The sequence below is a fragment of the Pteropus medius genome, unplaced genomic scaffold (assembly GCF_902729225.1).
Source record: "Pteropus medius unplaced genomic scaffold, Ma_sr-lr_union100, whole genome shotgun sequence".
Lineage (NCBI taxonomy): Eukaryota > Metazoa > Chordata > Mammalia > Chiroptera > Pteropodidae > Pteropus > Pteropus medius.
In genome coordinates this window covers 18,244,239-18,258,077 of record NW_024349798.1, presented here as the reverse complement: position 1 = coordinate 18,258,077, position 13,839 = coordinate 18,244,239, and the positions used below count along the sequence as shown (strand labels likewise).

General features: G+C 47.8%; 2 long non-coding RNA genes across 32 annotated transcripts in view; one reads left to right on the top strand and one right to left on the bottom strand.

Annotated features, from left to right (window-relative positions):
• The first annotated feature begins 258 nt into the window (after positions 1-258).
• Positions 259-13,724, top strand: LOC120620480 (uncharacterized). The gene is made up of 4 exons (XR_005657922.1): positions 259-269; positions 1,738-1,919; positions 2,341-2,346; positions 13,712-13,724. It is a non-coding gene; the product is annotated as an uncharacterized LOC120620480 (long non-coding RNA).
• Positions 462-13,839, bottom strand: part of LOC120620479 (uncharacterized) — a 31,235-nt gene continuing 17,857 nt past the window's right edge. For 9 of the 31 annotated variants that reach the window (XR_005657917.1, XR_005657913.1, XR_005657914.1 and 6 more), the window contains 3 exons: positions 12,267-12,434; positions 11,840-11,845; positions 462-474 (listed from right to left, as the gene is read on the bottom strand). This is a non-coding gene — a long non-coding RNA (uncharacterized LOC120620479). Of the gene's footprint in view, positions 475-3,532; positions 3,545-3,939; positions 3,952-6,715; positions 6,722-7,417; positions 7,430-8,232; positions 8,236-9,912; positions 9,922-10,688; positions 10,691-10,921; positions 10,931-11,839; positions 11,846-12,266; positions 12,463-12,839; positions 12,850-13,839 lie in introns of those variants that run through there. The other 22 variants (XR_005657908.1, XR_005657895.1, XR_005657911.1 and 19 more) reach the window with 16 other exon arrangements.

The following is a 13,839-nucleotide window of genomic DNA, read 5'->3' as shown; positions in this document are numbered from 1 at the left end:
CCTGCAGAAATAACCGACTCAGCTGGTTAAAACTGCTCTCTCTTCCCCCCATTCTGCCCTCTGTAATATGTTTCCCACAGCTGCATTCCCCACCTCAAAGATTCTCCAGCCCCTTCCCTATCTCTGTAGCTGTATAGGAATGTCAAGACTGTGGAACCATTTGCTGTGTTACAGCAAGAGCTCAGCCTTCGGATAAGGAACCCCCTGAGTGGGCGCAGACATCAATGAATGCTGCTCCCTGCCTGTAAGCCTAGGAGTGCCGTCTCTTTGTTTAAGAATCTGATAAAGGTGCTGATAATTTAGCAGCCCCCCACCCAAAGCTGCTTTTCCCCACTCTGAGTAAGGAGGGACATGTAAAACCTCAAGACAAAGGAATCACGCGCCCCTTGCATGGACACCGCAAGGGGATATAAGCTGTAAGAAATCTAACCAAGGGGAGATCATGCTTTGGGTCTGTTGAATGCCCCACGCTCTCTGCCGGCATTAAATTCTCCTTCCTCTAACAAAGTTGTCTGAGCGTCTGAATTCCTCCATCGGGTTTCGCTTCCTGCAACAATATAATTCTCATTTAAAAGATAAATTAAACTTTAGAAAGAGCCCCCATCCTTCTAGGGGATTAGGTCCACCCCTTTTAGTCAAGAAAAGAAATATAGGTTACGTATTAGAAAAAGGAGCCATTCCAGCCAAACTAAACAGACTCCCACGTTGTTATATTAGCAACTCTCACTGGCATTAAAGTTAACAGGTATTACTCCGTGAATCCACCAGACCTGGGTAAAGAAAGCAGGGTCTCCAGAGAACCGGGAAACTTAGACTGCAGAACATTTTCTTGATCAGCCTCTCCGGATCGCATTCCGGAGGCAGCAGAAAATCCACCTGATATCGTCAGCCCTGCTCTGGCCACCCCCCGAAGCTGGTCAGTCTACGCACAGCAGAAGCTTGAGGAATTTCATCGTGAGACTCCTTATAATTGGACTTTAGAACTGTGAACTATATATCCATGTTATATCCATGTTACCAAAAGAGGTCAGAGAATGTCCACTACCTCAGTTTTCTATAGCTACCGTGAATGGCAGTGCTTTTCAGATATATTTTCCAGAGCTGCGCTGGATGTGGCAGGATTTACCACTTGCTGGACGTGAGTAGTGGCCCCTGAACAGGGACCTGAGTACGGGAAAACGTGTAAATAAGGTAAGGTGAGTAGACTCCCTCGGGAAAAGCGTACGCAAAAGAGTAGGGAGGAGAAAATACAGATCACAGCCTGGTAGAATTCAAAAAAGCACGCATGTTAAATAAATTTAAGGAATAGGCTGTCATAACCAGGAGTAAAACACAGGACAACAAGGGTCAAAGGACTGCAATGTTTTTGTGCAGAGCTTAAAGCTATACTTTGGGCTATGGAATATGGTGTGCACACTCACCAGATTCAGCAATTTTAGATCTCACATAGGAAACTTGTCCCTGGTTTCCAGAGGAAGGAACCGTAAATAGTTAAAGCTAGGAAAAGATTGGGAAGCTACCGAATTGATTCCCACCCAGGCAAGGTCCAAAACTGGGTGGCCCCACATAGGCTTTACTAGATTTGTAGAAACAAGGCCTACAATCGCCTCCCCCAAATTTGGAAGGAAGCTGTATAATTAGCATGATAAAGCCTTCCTCCTACCTCTGAGAATAGGGGAATTGCTTGGTCACCGGGTCCGAAAAGCCCTTGCAGGGCGTGGTGGCGCACGCCTGTAGTCCCAGCTACTCAGGAGGCTGAGGCAGGAGGATCGCTTGAGCCCAGGAGTTTTGGGCTGTAGTGCGCTATGCCGATCGGGTGTCCGCACTAAGTTCGGCATCAATATGATGACCTCCCGGGAGTGGGGGACCACCAGGTTGCCCAAGGAGGGGTGAACCGGCCCAGGTCGGAAACGGAGCAGGTGAAAACTCCTGTGCTGATCAGTAGTAGTAGGATTGCGCCTATGAATAGTCACTGCACTCCTGGCCTGGGCAACATAGCAAGATCCCATCTCTATGACAGCAGGTAAAAAGAGAACTTCAAATAGGAGACTGGAAGGATAATGAGCGGCCCCCAGAACACATAATCCAATACTACAGGCCAGCCATTTGGGCAAAAGAGATCTTGGGGATACCATACCCCCATTTACATGTTAAATCGAATTATCCAACTGCACGTAGTTACTAATAAAAGTAGGAGAGCCCTGACCATCCTGGCACATCAAGAAACTCAGATGAAAAATGCCATCTACCAGAACAGGTTGGCACTAGATTATCTATTAGCAGCAGAAGGAGGTATATTTGGGAAATTCAATCTCACCAACTGTTGTGTGCAAAGAGAAGACCGGGGTCGGGCAGTTGAAGATTTTGTCAGGTGATGGGACTGGCACATGTGCCCGTACAAACATGGCATGGATGGGACCCCAATAACCTCTTTAGAGATTGGTTCTCCACTTTTGGAGGCTTTAAGACCTTAATTAGAGTAGTACTCCTCCTCCCCGATACCTGCCTACTTCTGCCTTACCTGTTGCCTCTTGTTTGGACAATTACCTCCCTTATAGAAGCTACAGTGGAGAGAAAGACTGCAGCAAAGATCCTTATGCAATAGAATTATCGGTCCCTGGTCCAGGGAGACCAAGAAGGAGATCAGGAAAATAGTCAAAAAGGTGATGCCCTATAAAGAATTTAGACGGGCATCAAAAGGGAAGAATGATATGGGAAATGTAAAGAAATCTAAGATGGCTACCCTGTCCCAAAGGAATTTTTCCAACCTCCTCTCCCTGGAACCCTACCTTTCCTGCACGCACGAAACAAAAGACCTCCAAGTATGAGGAGGTAATGTATAAATCTACCTGCCTGCCTTTGTTCAGGGCTCAGACTCTGGAGAGCGACTCCTCTGAGCCCGCCGGCGTAAACAAACCTCCTCTGATTCTTAGTTCGCTGAGTGCCGCTTGGTTCTTCCGGGTTCACAGGCCAAAATCCGCAACGACATACATGGTGGCCCTCTGCATCCCAGGGTTCTGCATCCTAGGATTAGGATTCAACCAACTGATGGACAATATTAGGAAAAAGTTACATTGTTGCTGATGTGCATTATGCGGTCAGATGGTTACGCCTGTACTGAACTTTCTCCTTGTAATTATTCCCTAACCCATACAGTATAACAGCTATTTATGTGGTATTCATGTTGGTTAGGTATTACAGGTACTCTAGAGGTGTGCGTCAGTTATATGCAAATATTCCACCGTTTACATAAAGGACTAGAGCGTCCACTGACTTTGGAGTCCCATGTGGGTCTCATGAGTGATGACTGTATATATATATGAAATCACTATGTCATACACCTAAAACTAATACAATGTTATGTGTCAATTACATCTCCATTTAAAAAAGGTGCCCATGGAATTAACAATGGTGTCCATGGAATAACAACTGCAAACTTTTAGTACATACCAAAATCACCTAAAGCAGTGGCCCTCCAACTTTTGTGTTTATTAGGAGTCACCTGAGGGGCTGGTGAAAAGGAAGCCTTTTTCCGCTCTGCCGCCTGCAGTTCCAGGACTGGGGAGCCTCAAGCTACAGAAACCCAGGGGTTTGTGATACCCACGGTGCCCCTTGCATTTGGGGACTTGCTGACCAGTGATGATGTGACAATGCAGGTTGCAGGGCTCTCGCCCAGGCCTCCCCTTTAGGAGGGTGTGCAGAGGCTGCCAGTTGAGCTCCCTGCACTTTCTGCTTGGAGTGTTTCCAGGATGGCGTTGGTTATTGGTCATGTCTGGTTCAGGTTTATTGGGCTTCACCAGCACAAATGCAGGAGAGAGAGGCCTCAAGGAGCCTCTTGAAAACACTTGCTATTTGTGGGGAGCTGTGTGGGAGAGTGTGGATTTCACCCTGCAGCCCAGAGAAAAGCACAATATTCTGACACTGTGGTATTTTCTGCTTTCTTCTGTTCTGCTAGGAATAAAAGGATTCTATGGAAAGCGACCTCACAGGGGATCTGATCATAAATCCCTACCTGGGCATGTGGTGGCAGGGAGGTCACGCCCCAGGCACACAGCTTCTTTAACGAAAGGCTTATATTTGCCTCAAGCTAGCCCTGTCTCTTGTCCAGGGTCACAGGCCTTTGCTTTTAGAGTCTCCTTCTAAAGGTGACCACCTCAGTAGAGCACAGAGCCTGGTTACGCTCCTACAATTGAATCTCTCACCCCATGGAACCTTCTCTAGTTCCTTCCTTAATTCGAAATGCATGAAGGAAACTGCAAAGCCATCATTCTCCAGAGTGTTTGAGATTGTGCTTCCAGGCAATCGTCAATTTTAGCTCAAATATACTCATAAAATCTCTCTGTGGGTGTGGACGTTCCTTAAGTGACAATTCTCTCCTCAACCAAACTCAGTTTGGGCTCCCCTGAGCATTTCTTCAAGTAGAACTGTTTTGGGGCTTCCATGCTCATCTCTGCATTGTCCAGTTTTAGCGAGTGTCCTGTCAGTTTAACCGAACTTGCAGCCTAGAGATATTGGATTGCCCTGGATGTCCGCTCAGGTTCGTCACCATACTGTCCCTCAGCTGAGCCTTAAGCAAGGATGCCCCAGGTCAGTCAGTTTGGCCAGAACGCCCCCTGCCCCTTGTGTTTCCTCCCAGTAATTTTCTGTCCACTGACCCTACCCCCACAGCTCCTTGCCTGTAAATCCCTACTTTTCCTTGTACACAGAGTTGAGACCAATCTCTGCCCTGCATGAGTCCCCCACCCCGGCCCCCGACTTTCCGACTGACCTGCTTAAATGATTATACCGGTTTCCTTATAATTTGGCAGCCAATCAATGTTCTCCGTATGTTCGCCTTCCTTATATGGAATATCTATAGCTGTGTAGGAATGCGGAAGTACAAGATTCTATAAAACTGCCCACCACCTTACAACTGGGGCTTGGCCCTTGGATAAGAATCCGCTGAGCTGGTGCCGGCTTCAATAAACGCTGCTTCCTGCTTATAGCCCTCAGTGTCCTGTCTCTCTGTTTGAGAATCCTGCAACATGTCCGCACCTAGCCCGTTAGTCCCCAGAATGAGTCTATCTCGCCATGCTCATCAAATGTCACAGATAGTTTATTTTTTAATGCTTTCACAAGCTGCTGTGGGGGTTCAGAACCAGTCACCCCACTATGTGCCTGTGTGACACGTGGGTTGTTTTGGGCTAGAGGCAACCAAGACCCTGTAGGCTCTAGAGAAGCTCTGCTACTTAAGCCCCTGGAAGAACTTGCGTTAGGGGCCTGGCCCATAGCCACAGAGAAGCAGAGTCACCTCTTTTGGCCTGCAGGACAGGGCAGACTTCTGGTTACCAAGCACCTGCTCTTCTCATCCCACAGGTGCCCTCTGAAGTCCCCGGCCTTACCTCCAGCTCGAATGCCTGGAACACCAGGTCTCCTGTGCATCTCTGACCCCGTGCTGCAAGTAGGGCCTCCGGCTCTCAGGTGTGCAGGGCTCCCATATGTGCGTGTGTTAAATCAGGTCGTTTCTCTTGTTGGTCTGGGTCTGTTCATACAGTGGAGTTGATGACAGTTTCTCATCAGGCTACGGGATGCCAGAGTTCAGTTAGCATTTTGGGGAGCCCAGGAGAAGTGTGGGCCACTGACTCACTGGTGTCCAATTGTTAATGTGGACACAAGGTGCCACATACTAAACCTGACGAGCTCAGGGGAGGCCAGCATGGTGGGCCCTACAAACTCAGAGACTGAATGTGACCACACAGGGTGCTCTGAACATAAACATTCCTAACTAAATAAAGCAGGTCATGGTGGGCAGTCACATCCCAGGCCTGTAGCTTCCTTGACAAAGGTCAAGCTGTACCTTAAGTAATCCTATCTATTGTCTTTGTGCATCTAAGGTCACATACCTTTGAAATGTCAGAGTGATCTCCTTTTCCAGACCCCTCAGGGCACAACCTCGGGCACCAGAGCAGAGGCCACAGAACCCCTCACTGTTATCTTGTCCCCTGCACATCATCTGTTTGAGCTGTAACTGTTAATTATTAACTCTGTACCCACTCATGTAAAAGAAATATGTATCTCTCCCTTTCACTTTTATCCAATCCCAGAAATTTCTTGGCTTAGCTTTTTCCCACCCTTAATCTACAACCTATGGATTTCATATAATCCTCCTTACGTCTCCTCCTGTGATTCTAATTCTCTGGAGTGTTTTAATCTGTTGAGATTTTGCTTTCCAGCAATTGCCATCAGTTTGGCTCAAGTGAATTCATGAAAGTTTTCTATTGGTTTGGATGTTCCTTCCATGACATTAATACAGGAGTTGAAAGTAGCAAGATACTGCCCCACAGCTATGATAGAACCCAGCAATCCTTGAAAGGGCCCTCGCACTCCTCAGCCATCACCCAGTTGTGAGAAGACCCCATCAAGGAAAAATTCTTCCCAAGATCCATGGAATGTTGGGACTCAGACTCTCAGCTTTCAGTAGTTTGCAGGTGTGGATGGAAAGGGTGCTATAATAAGTTGTAAATTCCTACCCAGCAGGTCCTGGTGGGGAGTGGCACCCCAGGCCTACCAGTTTTTCAGTGAAAAGTTTTAAGCCAGCCCTGCCATTGTTTTACTGCATCCAGGTTCATGCACCTTTGAAATACCAGAAGACCCCTCAGAGGCATAACTGCCTTCCAGAGAGCACAGGGTCTTAACTGTCTGCAACTCCCCCCCCCAACCTCCCTCACCTCCTTACTCTCTCCTTCTCTTCTGCATCATCTTCCTCATGTTCCCTCCTGAATTTCAAATCATAAATGAAACCGCAAAGCTGTCACTCTCCAAAGCGTTTGAGATCTTGTTCCCGGGCATGTTGTCAGTTTGGCTCAAATAAACACTTATATAAATTCTCTACAGGTGTGGATGTCGTCACACTGACACAAACAGCACCAAAGCGTGTGTCATGGGCTTTGCCAATAACCCAGGCCTAGCTCCTAAGCATCACCCCAAATGGTAAAAGCTGGAATTCTGCACCCGTGTGGAGGGCCCTGGGTGTGGCTCGAGCTGGTTAACAGATGCTACCTTGATGTGACAAGAGCTGCCTTCCTGTGTGGCCTGCTTGACCCAGGTATTGACGTAAGTAGTGATCAAACCTGTAGAGAATTTTTATGAGTTTATTTGAGTCAAACTGATCACTTGCCTGGGAGCAAGATCTCAGATGCTTCAGAGAGTGACGGCTTTGCAGTTTCTTTTGTGTATTTGAAATAAGGAGAGACATGGAGGGGGCAAGAGTGTGGCATGCTGGGTCACTGGGTTGTCAAGGTTCTGTGCTCTCCTGAGGGTGGCTCTGAAAGGGGGCATTTCAAAGGCCTGTGACCCGGGTGCACAGAACAGGGGACAGGGCTAGCTTGGGGCAAAGATGAGCCTTTCACTAAGGAAGCTATGTGCCTGGGGCGTGAACTCCCATCACTGCCTGCCCAGGTCGGGATTTGCGATCAGATTTTTTTGTCCATACAGATTTCCCATTATAGGAAAAGCGAGTTTAACACTGAAGTTCCCATTTCTTCCTTTATGTTACTTATTCTCACTAGGAAGGTTACAATTTATATATATCCTTATTGTTACTTAAAAAGGTCTCCTGATCAGTTATTATTTACCCCCACAACTATTTAGTATAATTTCTTTAAAATGTTTTTTTTTTTAATTTGCTGCTTCTACTAACACAGATTTAATACCCTGATAAATACTCAGAAATTATCCAGTATCAAATTCCTTAACTGAGTCTAAACCAAGGCTCAGAAACATGAAGGGTCCACACACAGGGCATTGGAAGAATCTCTGGGGACACAACACATGCACCTGCTCCCTATTTCCAGGCTCTTTCACAGGGACCGCTACTTGGACTCCTCAGTTCCAAAGCCCTCCCTTCTGCAGCAGACATGCATGCTCCTCAGCCTTCCTCGTCCAGCCCTGACCACTGGACCCTCCCACTTCTCTAGTTCCTCCTCCCCTATCCCAGCACCGCTGTGGCTTCACCTGGGCTCCCAGAGTTCCAGGGGACCAGTCCCTCTGGCGTGGGGGACAGCTTTAAGGACCTTTGCGTCCCTTCGGGAGGGAGGGGTGTGCTGGCTGCAGGGAGGTGCCTAGGAGGACAGCCAGGGCACACAGCAGTCTGGGAAAGCGAGGGTGGGGGTGGGGTGGGGGTGGGGTTGGCATGTCCCGCTAAGTCCGTGGGCCCCCAGGCCAGAATTTGTGATGGCGGGATCTTGGACAGACTCCCTGGGGCCCCAGACCCCGGAGCCACCCACTCTCAGTTACCACCAGCCAGTCACCACCTTTGGTGCCGGGTACTCATTGGTTAGAAGGGTTCTGGAGGGCCCTAGCACACTGGAAGCTGGAGGGATGGTGGTGGAAAGAGGTCACAGGTAGCTCCTCCCTTCCAGAAAAATGACCGGGAGAGACCTCCCTGCATGCATTTATTTCTAAATTACCATGTGGATGTTTGAAATCACAATTCACCAGAATTTTTGCCTCCCATTTGTAGAGCAGAAGGTTTAAATAAATTTTAAAAATCCCATAGTTTTTGTAGGTAATCTCCTTTAAAAAGCAAATTATGGCAAGGCATATAAATGTTCAATCTCTGGATGAAAAATGAGTGCTATGATAGATCATTGCTTCCTACCTGGGCAGGCGGTAATGGGAAGTCACGCCCCAGGCACATACTTTCCTTAGTGAAAGGCTCATCTTTGCCTCAAGCCAGTCCTGTCCCCTGTTCCTGTGCGTCCAGGGTCCCATGCCTCTGAGCTACCTTTCAGACCCTCCTTCATTCCTCAGATATTTTGAGAACTTGCTCCTGGGCATGCCAGTTGCTTTGGGTCAAATAAACACATAAAAGTTCTCCACAGGTTTAGGTGTTTCTTCCCCTGACAAATCACTATGTTACCCTGTGTATACCTATGGATGGTTCCGATGTGATTGTTTTTGAGAGTCATTAAAGGAAAAAGCTAGAGCTGAGGGCGACACCTCTCATTGGTAATGACAAAGGGCTCTCTCAGGAGATTGGCCCTTGCAGGAGGGGAAGCAGGGCTTTCAGGTCTGAGCTCCCGCCTCCTTGGACTGTATCTCCTCCCGGGGGAGGGGGAGTGTCTCGGGAATTCGGGGACAGTATGGCCTTTCCTCCCGTGTGTGTGCTTCCAGGACTGTCGCCAATCCCCAGTGCCGCCCTGAGGCCTTTTGCGCTCGTCTATACTGGGGCTTACACAGGCTCTGTGAGTCCAGTTTCTCTGGAGTGCTGGCGGCCCAGTATTGTGGGGAGGATAACTAGGACCCCTTCTTTAAACCCAGAGTCTTGCAACAAACCCCTTTTCCCTGCAGGTCGGCGACTTGAGCGGGGCCAATTAGCTTGTGGGCGACGCACGGGGTCGCTGGTGTTTAACAGAAGAGGCTCCAGATTGGAGGGAGGTGCCTATTGCCACAGTTGGGGCACTGAGCCCATGGACTCCAGGGGTTCTGACGCAGGCTCCCGTGTCCTCAGGGTCAGCAGGACTGGGGTGCGGGAAGCATCTGACAGCAGGGCCACTGCCCGCTTTGTTGTGGCGTAAATGATTCTGAGACCCACGGAGCCAATTGAGATTAATTATGAGCCTTTATTAGCGGGCCGGCGACTGACTCTACCACGCAGGGTTAGAGGAGATTCAGCCCTGAGCTTCCAGAGGAGGGAGCTTATAAAGCCTCCTACTACATCCTTGAATAAGCAGATTACAAGAAGCAGAAGTTAGCTGTAATGTTTTGTACAAAGATAAATGTATCCAGGGAACTCTCAGATCAAAAAGGGCCTAGTAGACAGTTTTATTATCTTTACCTTGGAATGTTGCACTTCTCCTGGGGCTGGCGCCTGGAGATATCACCTCCCTGTAACTGAGTTACTGCTCTCCCTGGGGGCTGGCTCCTGGAGACACTACCTCCCTGAAACTGGAGAATTTCCACTTTTACAACTTCCCCTCCCGCCACAAACACATACTCCAGTCCACAGTGTGAAAAGAAGGAGTCCTCTCTAGAAGTGGTTTGGAGATCAGCCTGGAGCTGGGAGAATTCCCAGAAGTGAACACACAACTATATTTGAAAAGTTACTCAGGTATATGGCTTGAAATGCACCCTGAATCACTGAGTTAGGTGGAGAGTGCGTTTGAAAAGCATCCAGACTTTTAAAGGGTGTCAGAGGACTGCAGGCTTAATTCAGAAGAGAGAAGCATGGTCTGGAGGCAAGAAAATGAGAGGAATTTCTTGTCCTTGGGTTTTTATCTTTTGGTGCCACGAAGAGTTCTGATTTTAGAGGGACGCTCACCACACTGTGCCAGGGTAAGGATCAGTCCCCGAAATATCATAAATGCGTATGTACTAGATATGGTGGCAAATGCATTTTTTTCTTTGGTTTTCAATGTAAAATGTGTGAAAGACCTGACCATGTAAGACCATGAGTTCTTGAAGAGTATCTGTGTTGTAACAAGAAAGCACATGGCTGGCAGCCTCTGCACACCCTCCTAAAGGGGAGGCCTGGGCGAGAGCCCTGCAACCTGCATTGTCACATCATCACTGGTCAGCAAGTCCCCAAATGCAAGGGGCACCGTGGGTATCACAAACCCCTGGGTTTCTGTAGCTTGAGGCTCCCCAGTCCTGGAACTGCAGGCGGCAGAGCGGAAAAAGGCTTCCTTTTCACCAGCCCCTCAGGTGACTCCTAATAAACACAAAAGTTGGAGGGCCACTGCTTTAGGTGATTTTGGTATGTACTAAAAGTTTGCAGTTGTTATTCCATGGACACCATTGTTAATTCCATGGGCACCTTTTTTAAATGGAGATGTAATTGACACATAACATTGTATTAGTTTTAGGTGTATGACATAGTGATTTCATATATATATACAGTCATCACTCATGAGACCCACATGGGACTCCAAAGTCAGTGGACGCTCTAGTCCTTTATGTAAACGGTGGAATATTTGCATATAACTGACGCACACCTCTAGAGTACCTGTAATACCTAACCAACATGAATACCACATAAATAGCTGTTATACTGTATGGGTTAGGGAATAATTACAAGGAGAAAGTTCAGTACAGGCGTAACCATCTGACCGCATAATGCACATCAGCAACAATGTAACTTTTTCCTAATATTGTCCATCAGTTGGTTGAATCCTAATCCTAGGATGCAGAACCCTGGGATGCAGAGGGCCACCATGTATGTCGTTGCGGATTTTGGCCTGTGAACCCGGAAGAACCAAGCGGCACTCAGCGAACTAAGAATCAGAGGAGGTTTGTTTACGCCGGCGGGCTCAGAGGAGTCGCTCTCCAGAGTCTGAGCCCTGAACAAAGGCAGGCAGGTAGATTTATACATTACCTCCTCATACTTGGAGGTCTTTTGTTTCGTGCGTGCAGGAAAGGTAGGGTTCCAGGGAGAGGAGGTTGGAAAAATTCCTTTGGGACAGGGTAGCCATCTTAGATTTCTTTACATTTCCCATATCATTCTTCCCTTTTGATGCCCGTCTAAATTCTTTATAGGGCATCACCTTTTTGACTATTTTCCTGATCTCCTTCTTGGTCTCCCTGGACCAGGGACCGATAATTCTATTGCATAAGGATCTTTGCTGCAGTCTTTCTCTCCACTGTAGCTTCTATAAGGGAGGTAATTGTCCAAACAAGAGGCAACAGGTAAGGCAGAAGTAGGCAGGTATCGGGGAGGAGGAGTACTACTCTAATTAAGGTCTTAAAGCCTCCAAAAGTGGAGAACCAATCTCTAAAGAGGTTATTGGGGTCCCATCCATGCCATGTTTGTACGGGCACATGTGCCAGTCCCATCACCTGACAAAATCTTCAACTGCCCGACCCCGGTCTTCTCTTTGCACACAACAGTTGGTGAGATTGAATCTCCCAAACATACCTCCTTCTGCTGCTAATAGATAATCTAGTGCCAACCTGTTCTGGTAGATGGCATTTTTCATCTGAGTTTCTTGATGTGCCAGGATGGTCAGGGCTCTCCTACTTTTATTAGTAACTACGTGCAGTTGGATAATTCGATTTAACATGTAAATGGGGGTATGGTATCCCCAAGATCTCTTTTGCCCAAATGGCTGGCCTGTAGTATTGGATTATGTGTTCTGGGGGCCGCTCATTATCCTTCCAGTCTCCTATTTGAAGTTCTCTTTTTACCTGCTGTCATAGAGATGGGATCTTGCTATGTTGCCCAGGCCAGGAGTGCAGTGACTATTCATAGGCGCAATCCTACTACTACTGATCAGCACAGGAGTTTTCACCTGCTCCGTTTCCGACCTGGGCCGGTTCACCCCTCCTTGGGCAACCTGGTGGTCCCCCACTCCCGGGAGGTCATCATATTGATGCCGAACTTAGTGCGGACACCCGATCGGCATAGCGCACTACAGCCCAAAACTCCTGGGCTCAAGCGATCCTCCTGCCTCAGCCTCCTGAGTAGCTGGGACTACAGGCGTGCGCCACCACGCCCTGCAAGGGCTTTTCGGACCCGGTGACCAAGCAATTCCCCTATTCTCAGAGGTAGGAGGAAGGCTTTATCATGCTAATTATACAGCTTCCTTCCAAATTTGGGGGAGGCGATTGTAGGCCTTGTTTCTACAAATCTAGTAAAGCCTATGTGGGGCCACCCAGTTTTGGACCTTGCCTGGGTGGGAATCAATTCGGTAGCTTCCCAATCTTTTCCTAGCTTTAACTATTTACGGTTCCTTCCTCTGGAAACCAGGGACAAGTTTCCTATGTGAGATCTAAAATTGCTGAATCTGGTGAGTGTGCACACCATATTCCATAGCCCAAAGTATAGCTTTAAGCTCTGCACAAAAACATTGCAGTCCTTTGACCCTTGTTGTCCTGTGTTTTACTCCTGGTTATGACAGCCTATTCCTTAAATTTATTTAACATGCGTGCTTTTTTGAATTCTACCAGGCTGTGATCTGTATTTTCTCCTCCCTACTCTTTTGCGTACGCTTTTCCCGAGGGAGTCTACTCACCTTACCTTATTTACACGTTTTCCCGTACTCAGGTCCCTGTTCAGGGGCCACTACTCACGTCCAGCAAGTGGTAAATCCTGCCACATCCAGCGCAGCTCTGGAAAATATATCTGAAAAGCACTGCCATTCACGGTAGCTATAGAAAACTGAGGTAGTGGACATTCTCTGACCTCTTTTGGTAACATGGATATAACATGGATATATAGTTCACAGTTCTAAAGTCCAATTATAAGGAGTCTCACGATGAAATTCCTCAAGCTTCTGCTGTGCGTAGACTGACCAGCTTCGGGGGGTGGCCAGAGCAGGGCTGACGATATCAGGTGGATTTTCTGCTGCCTCCGGAATGCGATCCGGAGAGGCTGATCAAGAAAATGTTCTGCAGTCTAAGTTTCCCGGTTCTCTGGAGACCCTGCTTTCTTTACCCAGGTCTGGTGGATTCACGGAGTAATACCTGTTAACTTTAATGCCAGTGAGAGTTGCTAATATAACAACGTGGGAGTCTGTTTAGTTTGGCTGGAATGGCTCCTTTTTCTAATACGTAACCTATATTTCTTTTCTTGACTAAAAGGGGTGGACCTAATCCCCTAGAAGGATGGGGGCTCTTTCTAAAGTTTAATTTATCTTTTAAATGAGAATTATATTGTTGCAGGAAGCGAAACCCGATGGAGGAATTCAGACGCTCAGACAACTTTGTTAGAGGAAGGAGAATTTAATGCCGGCAGAGAGCGTGGGGCATTCAACAGACCCAAAGCATGATCTCCCCTTGGTTAGATTTCTTACAGCTTATATCCCCTTGCGGTGTCCATGCAAGGGGCGCGTGATTCCTTTGTCTTGAGGTTTTACATGTCCC